The 16,205-nt window shown below is 48.6% G+C and overlaps 1 protein-coding gene across 9 annotated transcripts in view; it reads right to left on the minus strand.

The window, feature by feature from the left end:
* LOC144610988 (CUGBP Elav-like family member 4) overlaps nucleotides 1-16,205 on the minus strand; it is a 588,785-nt gene that overhangs the window by 336,458 nt on the left and 236,122 nt on the right. The window lies entirely within an intron of this gene.

Raw genomic sequence — 16,205 nt, forward strand, 5'->3', positions numbered from 1 at the left:
GTTCCTGCCTTCTCCCCATACCCCCTCACTCCGCTATCCTTAAGAGCTCAATCCAGCTCTCTCTTGAAAGCATCCAACGAACTGGCCTCCACTGCCTTCTGAGGCAGAGAATTCCACACCTTCACCACTCTCTGACTGAAAAAGTTCTTCCTCATCTCCGTTCTAAATGGCCTACCCCTTATTCTTAAACTGTGGCCCCTTGTTCTGGACTCCCCCAACATTGGGAACATGTTTCCTGCCTCTAATGTGTCCAATCCCCTAATTATCTTATATGTTTCAATAAGATCCCCCCCTCATCCTTCTAAATTCCAGTGTATACAAGCCCAATCGCTCCAGCCTTTCAACATACGACAGTCCCGCCATTCCGGGAATTAACCTAGTGAACCTACGCTGCACGCCCTCCATAGCAAGAATATCCTTCCTCAAATTTGGAGACCAAAACTGCACACAGTACTCCAGGTGCGGCCTCACCAGGGCCCGGTACAACTGCAGAAGGACCTCTTTGCTCCTATACTCAACTCCTCTTGTTACGAAGGCCAACATTCCATTGGCTTTCTTCACTGCCTGCTGTACCTGCATGCTTCCTTTCATTGACTGATGCACTAGGACACCCAGATCTCGTTGAACTCCCCCTCCTCCTAACTTGACACCATTCGTTTGTAAACCAGATTCTGCAGTTCCTAGCTTCTCCATTTAACAATGTTCGGGTGCCTGTCACTACTGAAGAGTGCCACACTCCCCTCCAACTCCAAATGCTGTGGGGTTGAGTTTCAAGGTGGGATCTGGGCTCCAGTACAATACTGAGGGAGCATTAAAGAGGCGCAATCCTCTAGAAGAGACACCTGGGTTTTCACAAACCAACTTTGCAGATGCTTACAGGCTAAATCCAATGCTTTACCCACACTTAATAGGCAGGATTAATAATGCGTACTTAACGCCAGCAAATTTGTTTTATAAAACGCAATCCAAGAAGACACGTGACCTGCGTGGGTTTTCTCCGAGATCTTCGGTTTCCTCCCACACTCCAAAGACGTGCAGGTTTGTAGGTTAATTGGCTGGGCAAATGTAAAAAAAAGAAACAAAATTGTCCCTAGTGTGTGTAGGATAGTGTTAGTGTGCGGGGATCGCTGGGCGGCGCGGACCCGGTGGGCCGAAGGGCCTGTTTCCGCGCAGTATCTCTAAATCTAAAAAAATCTAAATCTAAAAATAAAGACACTTGGAACTACTATGAGATCATATATTTGCAGCTGAATAACACGTCACATTGCTTATTAAGAATAGTTTACTCCTTCTTTCTGCACAGGGCCCTTGCGATTCCTTCAATATACAGGAACATAAAATCAGTTCTGCGTAAGAAGGAACTGCAGATGCCGGTTTAAGCCAAAGATAGACACAAAAAGCTGGAGTAACTCAGCGGGACAGGCAGCATCTCTGGAGAGAAGGAATGGGTGATGTTTCGGGTCGAGACCCTTCTTCAGACTGAAGAAGGGTCTCGAGCCGAAACTGGAGGAGGTTCTCGACCTGTGTCTTCTCCAGTCTGAAGAAGGGTCTCGACCCGAAACGTCACCCATCTCTTCTCTCCAGGGATGCTGCCTGTCCCGCTGAGCTACTCCAGCTTTTTGTGTCTATCTTTGGCTTAAACCAGCACCTGCAGTTCCTTCCTACGCAGAATTAATGTTATGTTCCTGTATAAGAAAATAACAATAGACAATAGACAATAGACAATAGGTGCAGGAGTAGGCCATTCGGCCCTTCGAGCCAGCACCGCCATTCAATGTGATCATGGCTGATCATTCTCAATCAGTACCCCGTTCCTGCCTTCTCCCCATACCCCCTGACTCCGCTATCCTTAAGAGCTCTATCTAGCTCTCTCTTGAATGCATTCAGAGAATTGGCAGATGCTGGTACAAATGCAGATGCTGGTACAAATCGAAGGTATTTATTCACAAAAAGCTGGAGTAACTCAGCAGGTCAGGCAGCATCTCAGGAGAGAAGGAATGGGTGACGTTCCGGGTCGAGACCCTTCTTCAGACTGAGTCCTGTATATTCCTTCACCCATTCCTTCTCTCCATGAAAATCAGTTCTGCTCATTAAAGGACCATGACCTAAATAACAGATGCAATAAATAAGTAATTTATTTCTCTACACTGTCCATTAGTAGATTTTCCTTTTAATTATTGGTTTTGCAATCGAGTCACGTTATGGACATTGGTGGAAACGCTGCCCTGGGCTTTTTGGAGGATCTTTAAAAATTCTCAGGAACAGCGATATGATTACATCCATCTCCTCCCTAAAACATTAAAATGCTACTTTTCTTCAATTATTTCTTATCCTATTACTCTATGAAATTGCTTTGTCCCCATGAAAAAAATACATTTAAAAAATGATAGTTATAGTCTCGTAATTCCATTGTTCCCATCAGAACTCAAATTAATAAATTCACTGTTCTTGTCGGGAATATTATGCAAGTTGTATTTTAAACTTTGGTGGTACTGACTGATCTCCTCACAGTAAACTCGAAGGTGCAGTGTTTTAGGAAGATAGGGGCATTATACAATATTCTGCACCATCCACCAATTTTTTGGTATACACAAATATCTCACTGAAAAGCATTTTGTTTTAGACTAGTTTGGAGATACAGGCTCTTCGGCCCACCGAGTCCGCACCAACCAGCGATCCCCGCACACTAACACACACGGGCGGCACGGTGGCGCAGCGGTAGAGTTGCTGCCTTACAGCGAATGCAGCGCCGGAGACTCAGGTTCGATCCTGACTTTGGGCGCCGTATGTACAGAGTTTGTACGTTCTCCCCGTGACCTGCGTGGGTTTTCTCCGAGATCTTCGGTTTCCTCCCATACTCCAAAGACGTCCAGGTATGTAGGTCAATTGATTGGGTAAATGGGTAGTGTGTGTAGGACAGTGTTAGTGTGCGGGGATCGCTGGGCGGCACGGACTCGGTGGGCCGAAGGGCCTGTTTCCGCGCTGTATCTCTAAAAAAACTTTTTTTAAATCTAAAAAACCATCTTAAACACACGAGGGACAATTTACAATTTTACCGAAGCCAATTTACCGACAAACATAGAAACATAGAAAATAGGTGCAGGAGTAGGCCATTCGGCCCTTCGAGCCTGCACCGCCATTCAATATGATCATGGCTGATCATCCAGCTCAGTAACCTGTACCTGCCTTCTCTCCATACCCCCTGATCCCTTTAGCCACAAGGGCCACATCTAACTCCCTCTTAAATATAGCCAATGAACTGGCCTCAACTACCTTCTGTGGCAGAGAATTCCACAGACTCACCACTTTATGTGTGAAGAAATGTTTTCTCATCTCGAGAAAACCTGTACGTCTTTCGAGTGTGGGAGGAAACCCGAAGCACCCGGAGAAAACCCACGCAGGTCACGGGGAGAATGTACAAACTCCGTACAGACAGCATCCGTAGTCAGGATCGAACCCGGGTCTCTGGCGCTGCAAGGCAGCAACTCTACCGCTGCGCCACCGTGCCACTCTGAATGAAAGACTGAATGAACTTACATGAAGGAAACTTGCTGGTCGACCTTTACCACTGCTGCCTTTGTGTGTAGTTTTGGAGGTTATTGGCTTGGAGGTCTATCTTAATTAATTGAGCTCCCAGCGAGAAAAGACAAAAAGCCCATATCTCCATTTTAATTATGAAATCTCTTCATTACGTCTGAAACTATTGCTCATGGAAGGTCTATCTGTCAACTTGACCTATTGTTAAACAATAGAATGGTCTGGACATTATATCCCACTGACGATGATAGTTGGGACAGCAACTAATTTTCCTGTTAGATCTGTTGCAAAAAGAAAAATTCAGCAAATTTCAGCGGGATTCGAAAAACTTCATGATTGTTTTCCAGAAAGCTAACTCATATTGTGGCAGAGATTAAAGGCAATTTAATAGTGAACAACCACATTCAGGCAAACACAGTTGAGAGTTTGGAATGTACCGTCAAAGAATCAGAAAACAATATTGTACGTGTAGGAAAAAACTGCAGATGCTGGCTTAAAGTGAAGATAGACATTAATTGCTGGAGTAACGCAGCGGGACAGGCAGCATCTCTGGAGAGAAGGAATGGGTGACGTTTCGGGTTGAGTCCCTTCTTCAGAACAATATAGTATAGACTGACTTCAAGAGCCAGTCTGAAAAAGGGTCTCGACCCGAAACGTCACCCATTCTTTCTCTCCAGAGATGCTGCCTGACCCGCTGAGTTGCTCCGGCTGTTTGAGTCTATCTATAGTACGGACAGAGTGTAAAAACTGCAGATGATGGTTTACAATAAAAGGTCATATTCATTCCTCTGGCTTCACAATTTGCAACTCTTCAATCCTTTTGTCTCACACCTTCTGTTTTGACCTCCGGCCTTTGTTTCAACCATCTGCCTATCCCCCTGATCTGTGTTCACCTATTAGCTGCCATGCTTTATCCTCTCCCTCCTCTCCCACCCCACCCCCAAGAACCAGTCTGAAGAAGGGTCCCAACCCAAAGCATCACCGATAAAGGGGAGGCCATTTAAAACTGAGGCGAGAAGAAACTTTTTCACCCAGAGAGTTGTGAATCTGTGGGATTCTCTGCCACTGAAGGCAGTGGAGGCCAATTCACTGGATGAATTTAAAAGAGAGTTAGATAGAGCTCTGGGGGGCTAGTGGAATCAAGGGATATGGGGAGAAGGCAGGCACGGGTTACTGATTGTGGATGATCAGCCATGATCACAATGAATGGTGGTGCTGGCTCGAAGGGCCAAATGGCCTCCTCCTGCACCTATTTTCTGTTTCTATGTTTCTACCCATGTTCTCCAGAGATGCTGCCTGACCCGCTGAGTTACTCCAGCACTCTGTGAAACGTCACCTATCCATGTTCCCCAGAGATGCTGCCTGACCCGCTGAGTTACTCCAGCACTCTGTGAAACGTCACCTATCCATGTTGTCCAGAGATGCTGCCTGACCTGCTGAGTTACACCAGCACTCTGTGTCCTGGTGTGTAAACCAGTATTTGCAGTTTCTTGTTTCTCCAAATTCTCAGGAAAGACTGAGGTTTATGGAAGGCAGATCTTTGGAGATCTGTGGCGATGGATGTAATTTTGCAAGATCGAACCATTAAGGACTGGGAAGAACAGGCACAGGGGAAGAGTTGAGACCAGTATAGATGTGCCATGATCACAGTGACTGGTGGGTCAGACTTGACTAGACTGGTGGCCTAATCCAGCTCCTATTTTCTTGTCCTCTTATGCGCGTGCGTCTGATAAAAACTCAGCAATGGTGTTGCAAGCATGGTACAAGAGCCTTGCATAAGAGACAGCATGGTGGCGCAGCGGTAGAGTAGCTGCCTTACAGTGCCAGAGTCCCGGGTTCGATCCTGACTACGGGTGCTGTCTGTACGGAGTTTGTACGTTCTCCTTGTGACCACGTGGGTTTCCTCCGGGTGCTCCGGTTTCCTCCCACGCTCCAAAGACGTACGGGTTTGTAGGTTAATTTGCTTTGGTACAAATTAATCGGAAATTGACCCTAGTTTGCAGGTTGGTGCTAGTTAGTGGGCGGGGATCGCTGGTCGGCGCGGACTCGGTGGGACGAAGGGCCTGTTTCCGCGCTGTATCTCTGAAGTCAAAAAATGTCTAGAGGGGATACGGTTGCCAACTTCCTCACTCCAAAATAAGGGACAGGGGGTGACGTCACCGCCCCGCGCCCCACGCGACCTCACCCAGCCAGCGGCCACGTGCTCCCGCTCCACCAATGGCGGCCGCCATTGGTGGAGCGGGAGCACGTGGCCGCTGGCTGGGTGAGGCCAAGCGGGGCGCGCGTCGGTGACGTCAACCCCTGTCCCTTATTTGGGAGCGAGGAAGTTGGCAACCCTACGGGACAAGGGTCCAAAATTCAGCCCAAAATAACGGGATGTCCCGTCAAATACGGGACAGTTGGCAACCCTACGAGAGGCTCCTATCCCACCACGACTCCCACGAAAGATAGACGTGCTGATATTGACAGTTATTTATCAATGAGCTGATGCTCCAGCATGCTTATAACCATATAACCATATAACCATATAACAACTACAGCACGGAAACAGGCCCGTTCGGCCCTACCAGTCCACGCCGACCACTTTCTCTGACCTAGTCTCATCTACCTGCTCTCAGACCATAACCCTCTAATCCCCTCCCATCCATATACCTATCCAATTTACTCTTAAATAATAAAATTGAGCCTGCCTCCACCACTTCCACCGGAAGCTCATTCCACACAGCCACCACCCTCTGAGTAAAGAAGTTACCCCTCATGTTACCCCTAAACTTTTGTCCCTTAATTCTGAAGTTATGTCCCCTTGTTGGAATCTTCCCCACTCTCAAAGGGAAAAGCCTACCCACGTCAACTCTGTCTGTCCCTCTTAAAATTTTAAAAACCTCTATCAAGTCCCCCCTCAACCTTCTACGCTCCAAAGAATAAAGACCCAACCTGTTCAACCTCTCTCTGTAGCTTAAGTGCTGAAACCCAGGCAACATTCTAGTAAATCTCCTCTGTACCCTCTCCATTTTGTCGACATCCTTCTTATAATTTGGCGACCAGAACTGCACACCATACTCCAGATTCGGCCTTAGAGCAACGAACGTCAGGCATGTGCATAAGATGCCTATTATACATATGTATTCATATTGAGTGGTGGCACTCGAGAGAGAGAGAGAGAGAGAGTTAGAGGCTACAACCTCATCACAGGTATTGGAGATGATATTTACAGCACTGCTCCCACTTTTTCTGAGGTCACTTCAATTCCCACATTAAGTTACCAGACGTGTAACTGGCTCTCTGCTATTTATTCACTTCACATCTTTAGTTCCCTTTGCGTTCAGAGATACGGCGCTGTGGAAACAGGCCCTTCGGCCCATCGGTGATCGACGCACACCAGTGCTATCACACACACACACACACACACACACACACACACACACACACACACACACACACACACACACACACACACACACACACACGCGCGCACACACACACACACACACACACACACACACACACACAAACACACACTGGGGACAATTTACAATTTTTTTGGTAAGGTTACAACGAGGCATGTAAAGATGAGATTTAATCAGGAGGACAGTCAGACTGGTCGGAGAACTAGGATGGGGGAGGGACAGCAAGGTTTACTTGAAGTTAGAGAAATTAATATTCATACCACTGGGTTGTAAGCTGGCCAAGACTCGGTGGCGCAGCGGTAGAGTTGCTGCCTTACAGCGCCGGAGACCCGGGTTCGATCCTGACTACGGGTGCTGTCTGTACAGAGTTTGTACGCTCTCCACGTGACCTGCGTGGGTTTTTCTCCGAGTGCTCCGATTTCCTCCCACACTCCAGAGACGTGCAAGTTCGTGGGTTAAATGGCTTCGATGGAAACTGCCCTAGTGTGCAGGGGAACGCTGGCCAGCACGGACTCGGTGGGCCGAAGGGCCTGTTTCCGCACAATGAACCAAACCAAACTAAAAATGTGTGGGACCCCCCTGACTGTCTTGCGTCAGTGTGGGAAGCTACAACTAGCAACTCCTAAAGCAACCAAGAACCTACAAGGTAAATTGTGCCTTTTGATGTATCGGTGGAATTTTGGTGAGTTTGTGGAATTCTCTGCCACAGAGGGTAGTTGAGGCCAGTTCATTGGCTATATTTAAGAGGGAGTTAGATGTGGCCCTTGTGGCTAAAGGGATCAGGGGGTATGGAGAGAAGGCAGGTACGGGATACTGAGCTGGATGATCAGTCATGAACATATTGAATGGCGGTGCGTACAGGCTCGAAGGGGCGAATGGCCTACTCCTGCACCTATTTTCTATGTTTCTATGTTTCTATCTGATCAAATGAATTACCTTAACAGAGCCGAAATATTGTACAGCAGACTGAAAAGGAGAATATTCAAACAGCTCGGGCTCATTTTTATACCTAACAACTTGACATGTAGGGGCGCATTTAAATGCAAATTGCATGGCATGTTGATGAATGCATAATAACAATTTGCCAGGCATTTTTTTTCATTAAAGGTAGAGCCTGTTTAAACAAACAGGACTCATCAAGCAACATATATTACTGGGGTCATGAAGAAGCCTTTTTAATCATTTTGATTTACAGTCGGCCGTTGCTGGGCCAAAGGAGATCGCTGGCATTTAGATTTTAGATTTAGAGATTCAGCGCGGAAACAGGCCCTTCGGCCCACCGAGTCCGCGCCGCCCAGCGATCCCCGCACACTAACACCATCCCACACCCACTAGGGACAATTTTTACATTTACTCAGTCAATTAACCTACATACCTGTACATCTTTGGAGTGTGGGAGGAAACCGAAGATGTGGGAGAAAACCCACGCAGGTCACGGGGAGAACGTACAAACTCCGTACAGACGGCGCCCGTAGTCGGGATCGAACCTGAGTCTCTGGCGCTGCATTCGCTGTAAGGCGGCAACTCTACCGCTGCGCCACCGTGTCACCCTTTTATTTGCATTTTATTTGAACAGGAAGGACGTGCAAATGAATGGCTGGGAGGTGGCGGGGGGGCAGATGAAGGGGTGGTCATAAGAGATAGGAGCAGAATTGGGCCATTCAGCCCATCATGTCTACTCCGCCATTCCATCGTGGCTGATCTATCTCTCCCTCCTAACCCCATTCTCCTGCCTTCTCCCCATAACTTTGAAGGGCCAAATGGCCCAATTATGCTCCAATAAGTAATGAATTGATGAAAGGAAGCACAAAGCTAAAATACTCAAGTAATCACGTATCGTTTAGTTTAGACGTACAGCGCGGAAACAGGCCCTTCGGCCCACCGAGTCCGTGCCAACCAGCGATCCCCGCACACTTACACTAACCTACGCACAGGTGACAATTTACAATTTTACCAAGCCAATTTAACCTACAAACCCGTAAGTATTTGGACCCTGTGAGGAAGCCGGAACACCCAGAAAAAACCAACGCGGACATGGGGAGAATGTACAAACTCCAGACACCCGTACTAATCAAGAATCTATCTGTCTCTGCCTTAAAAATATCCACTGACGGCCTCCACAGCCTTCTGTGGCAATTAATCCCACAGATTCACCACCCTCTGACTGAAGAAATTCTTCCTCAATTTCTTCCTAAAAGAACGTCCTGTGGCGGTCCCGGGGGATCAAGCCACTCCTTGGGTCAGCCCCCTCGTCACGTGACGGACAGGCGTAAGGGGTTATAAAAGCCAGCCCGTTGGGAGGCGTGGCTCATCCCTAGGTGGACTACGCTGTGAGCAGGAGCTCACAGCCTAATAAAGACCCTTATCTAAAACTGCCTGGCGTCTTGTCTTTTCTCTGGCCTCCGCCAGGCCATTACACCTCCGCCGAGTTGGTGTACGGGGCCCCCTTGACGGTTCCCGGGGAGTTCATCCCACCGGCGCAGGGTCGAGTGGAGCAGCCTTCGAACGCCCTGCAACGCCTTCGGCAGACGGTGGGCAGGCTGGCACCTGTGCCCACGTCACGTCATGGGACCTTCCATCCACACGTCCCTGCCGCTCTGAAGGACTGCCAGTTTGTGTTCCTGCGCAGGGACTCGCACCGATCACCTCTCCAGCGGCCGTACGAGGGCCCCTTCCGGGTCCTGCAACCCGGCTCGGCCACATTCGTTCTGGACATGGGGGGTCGCAGCGAGACTGCTTCGGTCGCACGGCTGAAGCCGGCACACGTGGACATTGACCGGCCGGTGCCGGTTGCGCAGCCCCGCCCGCGCGGTCGCCCCCCGTCCACGTTACCCCCGCCAGTGTCTGCTACGACCCCTCCACCTGTCGGTCGGTCGCCGGTCCCTGCGCCGGTCATGGTGCGCACCCGGGCTGGTCGCCTCGTGTGCCCTCCTGTCTGTTTTGTACCTCCGGTTCTTGGGGGGGGGGGGGGTCCTGTGGCGGTCCCTGGGGATCAGGCCACTCCTTGGGTCAGCCCCCAGCCAAATAAAGACCCTTATCTAAAACTGCCTGGCGTCTTGCCTGGCCTCCGCCAGGCCACTACAGTCCTATAATTCTGGTGGTGTTGTTATTTAGAAGGATGAGAGGAGATCTTATCGAAACGTATAAGATCATTAAGGGGTTGGACACGTTAGAGGCAGGAAACATGTTCCCAATGTTGGGGGAGTCCAGAACAAGGGGCCACAGTTTAAGAATAAGGGGTAGGCCATTTAGAACGGAGATGAGGAAAAACTTTTTCAGTCAGATAGTTGTAAATCTGTGGAATTCTCTGCCTCAGAAGGCAATTCTCTGAATGCATTCAAGAGAGAGCTAGATAGAGCTCTTAAGGATAGCGGAGTCAGGGGGTATGGGGAGAAGGCAGGAACGGGGTACTGATTGAGAATGATCAGCCATGATCACATTGAATGGCGGTGCTGGCTCGAAGGGCCGAATGGCCTCCTCCTGCACCTATTGTCTATTGTTATTTTGTGGCGTTGTTGTAGCCATGAGGAAACCGAAGATCTCGGTGAAAACCCACGCAGGTCACGGGGGGAACGTACAAACTCCGTACAGACGGCGCCCGTAGTCGGGATCGAACCTCCGGCGCTGTAAGCGCTGTAAGGCAGCAACTCTACCACTGCGCCACCGCGCCGCTCAGAAAACTATTTACCTGCTGCAATTCTTTAATGGGTAACTGACTAACAGTAAACCTCTTGCTCTGTTTGTGAAGGAGGTACACCACTCATCAGCTACCCAATGTGAATACGTACCACTTTGTGCAGAAAGGTTCACTCTAATCTAATTCAGTTATCTTCTCGACATCGAAAAGTGGGAAAGTTATTTATTGATGAGACTGTTCTTTTTTTTTCTCGATTACATTGCAGTCCCTCAGATCAGCACCTGGAGGTTTAACAATGCAACGAGAGAGAGAGAGAGAGAGAGAGAGAGAGAGAGCAAGATCCATCATCCTTAATTTCCATGAACAATGAGGCATTTATAGAGCTCCCTTCAGTGAGGCAGGCCATCGTAACGCGTGTCGCAGTACACAAAAACACCGTGTGCTTTGCAAATTCACAAAGTGCGTCACAAGTGTGGTCTAGGCTTAAGCTCAGGGGTGACCGCGCCTTTGCGGTTGCAGCTCCTAGACTGTGGAACAGCATCCCTCTCCCCATCAGAACTGCCCCCTCCATCCACTCCTTTAAGTCCTGCCTCAAAACCTACTATTCCCTAGCGTTTGAGGCCCTCTGAGGGGGCGCTGTGAAACATAGAAACATAGAAAATAGGTGCAGGAGTAGGCCATTTGGCCCTTCGAGCCTGTACGCACCGCCATTCAATATGATCATGGCTGATCATCCAACTCAGTATCCCGTACCTGCCTTCTCTCCATCCCCCCTGATCCCTTTAGCCACAAGGGCCACATCTAACTCCCTCTTAAATATAGCCAATGAACTGGCCTCAACTACCTTCTGTGGCAGAGAATTCCACAGATTCACCACTCTCTCTGTGGAAAAAACCTTTCTCATCTCGGTCCTAAAAGACTTCCCCCTTATCCTTAAACTGTGACCTAAAAGAGCGTCCTTTAATTCTGGTGGTGTTGTTATTATGTGGCGTTGTAGCCATAAGGAAACCGAAGATCTCGGTGAAAACCCACGCAGGTCACGTGGGGAACGTAGAAACTCTGTAAAGACGGCACCCGTAGTCAGGATCGAACTGTTTATGTATGTGCTGTTATGTTTGTGAGCTATTGTATGTTCTTTTTTAGTACCTGCACTGATGTACAACACTTTCGTCAACGTGGGTTGTGTTTAAACGTGCTATACAAATAAAATTGACTTGACTTGACAATGCACTGTGCGATTGTCTGCAAATGGCAGTGTGTTTGCCAGCAATAGGAAAATGGCTTCTTGCATTTGTGCGGTACGGTGGCGCAGCGGTAGAGTTGCTGCCTCACAGCGCAGAGAGAGCCAGTTCGTTCCTGACAGCGGGTGCTGTCTGTACGGAGTTTGCATGTTCTCCCTGCGATGTTCTGTAAGATTGCGCATTCTCCCTGGTACTCATGTGTAAGAAGCACGGAGGCGCAGCGGTAGAGTTGCTGCCTTACAGCGAATGCAGCGTCAGAGACTCAGGTTCGTTCCTGACTATGGGCGCCGTCTGTACGGAGTTTGTACGTTCACCCCGTGACCTGCGTGGGTTTTCTCCGAGATCTTCGGTTTCCTCCCACACTCCAAAGACGTACAGGTATGTAGGTTAATTGGCTGGGTTCATTAAATGTAAAAATTGTCCCTAGTGTGTGTAGGATAGTGTTAACGTGCGGGGATTGCTGGACGGCATGGACCCGGTGGGCCGAAGGGCATGTATCTCTGAATCTGAAAAAAGATGCTGGTTTAAATCGAAGGTAGACACAAAAGGCTGGAGTAACCCAGCGGGTCAGGCAGCGTCTCTGGCTCAAGATGCTGCCTGACCCGCTGAGTTACTCCAGCTTTTTGTGTCGACCTCCCTGGTACTCAGCTGGTCAGAACGTTTAGTTTTTAGTTTAGTTTAGTTTAGAGATACAGCGAGGAAACAGGCCCTTTCAGCCCACCGGGTCCGCGCCGCCCAGCGATCCCCGCACATTAACACTATCCTACACCCACTAGGGACAATTTTTACATTTACCAAGCCAATTAACCTACATACCTGTACGTCTTTGGAGTGTGGGAGGAAACCGAAGATCTCGGAGAAAACCCCACGCAGGTCACGGGGAGAACGTACAAACTCCGTACAGACGGCGCCCATAGTCGGGATGGAACCCGGGTCTCCAGCGCTGCATTCGCTGCAAGGCAGCAACTCTACCGCTGCGCCACTGTGACCACCCAGGGAGGTGAATGCTTGTCCATTCCCTCCACAGATGCTGCCTGACCCACTGCGTTCATCCAGCACTTTGTGTTTTGCTCATGATTTCAGCTTCTGCGGTTTCTTGCCTCCAACCAGCACAGCAGGGTTTGTTTCAGTCAGTAATTCAGTTTTTTGGTTGAAGATGAGACATTGCTAATATCCGGTCCCTTCATCTGTTATTTGCCCTTGGAATTTCCTCTCTGTTTTTTGTGGCACTTTTCCATACACTGTTGAACAAGAAAGAACCTTCCTACTCAATCCCATTCTAGGCAGCAAGCCGATGGAGACATTGGCTGACAAGATGATCATCATATGATCGGAGCAGTATTAGGCCATTCGGCCCATCTAGCCTACTCCGCCATTCAATCATGGCTGATCTATCTCTCCCTCCTAACCCCATTCTCCTGCCTTCTCCCCATAACCCCTGACACCCGTACAGGGCCCTAGTGAGACCGCACCTGGAGTACTGTGTGCAGTTTTGCTCTCCAAATTTGAGGAAGGATATTCTTGCTATTGAGGGCATGCAGCATATGTTTACTAGGTTAATTCCCGGAATGGCGGGACTATCATATGTTGAAAGACTGGAGCGACTAGGCTTGTATACACTGGAATTTAGAAGGATGAGAGGAGATCTTATCGAAACGTATAAGATTATTAAGGAGTTGGACACGTTAGAGGCAGGAAACATGTTCCCAATGTTGGGGGAGTCCAGAACCAGGGGCCACAGTTTAAAAATAAGGGGTAGGCCATTTAGAACTGAGATGAGGAAAAACTTTTTCAGTCAGAGAGTTGTGAATCTGTGGAATTCTCTGCCTCAGAAGGCAGTGGAGGCCAATTCTCTGAATGCATTCAAGAGAGAGCTAGATAGAGCTCTTAAGGATAGCGGAGTCAGGGGGTATGGGGAGAAGGCAGGAACGGGGTACTGATTGAGAATGATCAGCCATGATCACATTGAATGGTGGTGCTGGCTCGAAGGGCCGAATGGCCTCCTCCTGCACCTATTGTCTATTGTCTATTGTCTATTGTCTAATCAAGAATCTATCTATCTCTGCCTTAACAATATCCATTGAACTGGCCTCCACAGGCAATGAATTCCACAGATTCACGACCTTTAATTCTGAGGCTACGATATCTATCTAGGCCTTGGGTCTCCCACTAGTGGAAATATCCTCTCCACATCCACTCTATCCGAGCTTTTCACTATACGGTAAGTTTCAACGAATGCAGGTGAGTGAAAACATTTTCAACCATTAGGAAATTATCAACATCTCAACACATGTGGAGAAAAAAAATCCCAGCTCCAAATGACCTCATTTGGATCCCTGTAATAACTTCATCTAGTTCTAGCAATCAGCTCAATCATAGTGTTGCTTCCAGTTTCACTACACGGAGATTACAAATTATTTGATTTCGTGCTGATGAAATTGACCTCAAACTACCAATTTGATCATCAGCAAATTGGGTACTGCAGCGTTAATTGGGTTTCGCTGTTCCATCGTGTGTGTGTGTGTGTGTGGACTACAGAGTTGCCAACTTCCTCACTCCCAAACACGGGACAAAGGGTGACGTCACCGCCCCGCGCCCCACGTGGCCTCTCCCAGCCAGCGGCCACGTGCTCCCGCTCCACCAATGGCGGCCTGTACGGGGTTTGTACGTTCTCCCCGTGACCTGCGTGGGTTTCCTCCGAGATCTTCGGTTTCCTCCCACACTCCAAAGACGTGCAGGTTTGTAGGTTAATTGGCTTGGCGTAAGTGTAAATTGTCCACAGTGTGTGTATGGTTGCGTTAATGTGCGGGGGATAGCTGGTCGGCACGGACTCGGTGGGCCAAAGGGGCTTTTTCCGCACGATTTCTCTTCACTAAACTAAACTAAAACATTGTCAAGAGTGTTTTATTGTCAGAGGTCCCAGATAGAACATTGGCCGCCATTGGTGGAGCGGGAGCACGTGGCCGCTGGCTGGGTGAGGTCACGTGGGGCGCGGGGCGGTGACGTCACCTTGTCCCGTATTTGGGAGTGAGGAAGTTGGCAACCCCTGGTGTCCACTTACACATCTCAGGGATCACAATATTAGCATCAAATCGCTTAAAGCAGTTTTAAGCCTGATTTTTGAGTGTCTTTCAAGATGTCTTTTCTTAGCAGATTACAGTCTCCACTGCAATGAAGTTACTCGAATGAATAAAACACTTTGCAGTAACCTCCATGCAGTAAACAACGATCAACAGGAGAATACTCAGCAGGTCAGGCAGCATCTCAGGAGAGAAGGAATGGGTGACGTTTCGGGTCGAGACCCTTCTTCAGACTGAAGAAGGGTCTGGACCCGAAACGTCACCCATTCTTTCTCTCCTGAGATGCTGCCTGACCTGCTGAGTTACTCCAGCATTTTGTGAAATAAATACCTTCGATTTGTACCAGCATCTGCAGTTATTTTCTTATATCAACAGGAGAATGTTCACTCCGATCCAAATTATTTTATTTTAAGAATTCACACTTAACTAAACATTCACACTGATGGTTTGTCAGATGTGTGTTTAAAAAAAAAAAATCCTCTCCTCAGTTCTCTTTTTGGTGCTTTGCCTGTTTGCGATTTTCCCACCACCATCTGTTCAGACGGCCGGGAAATAAAACGTGCCAGTGGACGAGAACGGAAGCGAATGGCTGCGGAAGAGAACGTCCAACTGCGGACTTTAAATGGTCCTAGTGCATCAGTCACTGAAAGGAAGCATGCAGGTACAGCAGGCAGTGAAGAAAGCCAATGGAATGTTGGCCTTCATAACAAGAGGAGTTGAGTACAGGAGCAAAGAGGTCCTTCTGCAGTTGTACAGTGCCCTAGTGAGACCGCACCTGGAGTACTGGGTGCAGTTTTGGTCTCCAAATTTGAGGAAGGATATTCTTCCTATTGAGGGCGTGCAGCGTAGGTTTACTAGGTTAATTCCCGGAATGGCGGGACTGTCATATGTTGAAAGACTGGAGCGACTAGGCTTGTATACACTGGAATTTAGAAGGATGAGAGGAGATCTTATCGAAACGTATAAGATTATTAAGGGGTTGGACACGTTAGAGGCAGGAAACATGTTCCCAATGTTGGGGGAGTCCAGAACAAGGGGCCACAGTTTAAGAATAAGGGGTAGGCCTTTTAGAACTGAGATGAGGAAAAACCTTTTTCAGTCAGAGAGTTGTGAATCTGTGGAATTCTCTGCCTCAGAAGGCAGTGGAGGCCAATTCTCTGAGTGCATTCAAGAGAGAGCTGGATAGAGCTCTTAAGGATAGCGGAGTCAGGGGGTATGGGGAGAAGGCAGGAACGGGGTACTGATTGAGAATGATCAGCCATGATCACATTGAATGGCGGTGCTGGCTCGAAGGGCCGAATGG

The sequence above is a fragment of the Rhinoraja longicauda genome, chromosome 38 (assembly GCF_053455715.1).
Source record: "Rhinoraja longicauda isolate Sanriku21f chromosome 38, sRhiLon1.1, whole genome shotgun sequence".
Lineage (NCBI taxonomy): Eukaryota > Metazoa > Chordata > Chondrichthyes > Rajiformes > Arhynchobatidae > Rhinoraja > Rhinoraja longicauda.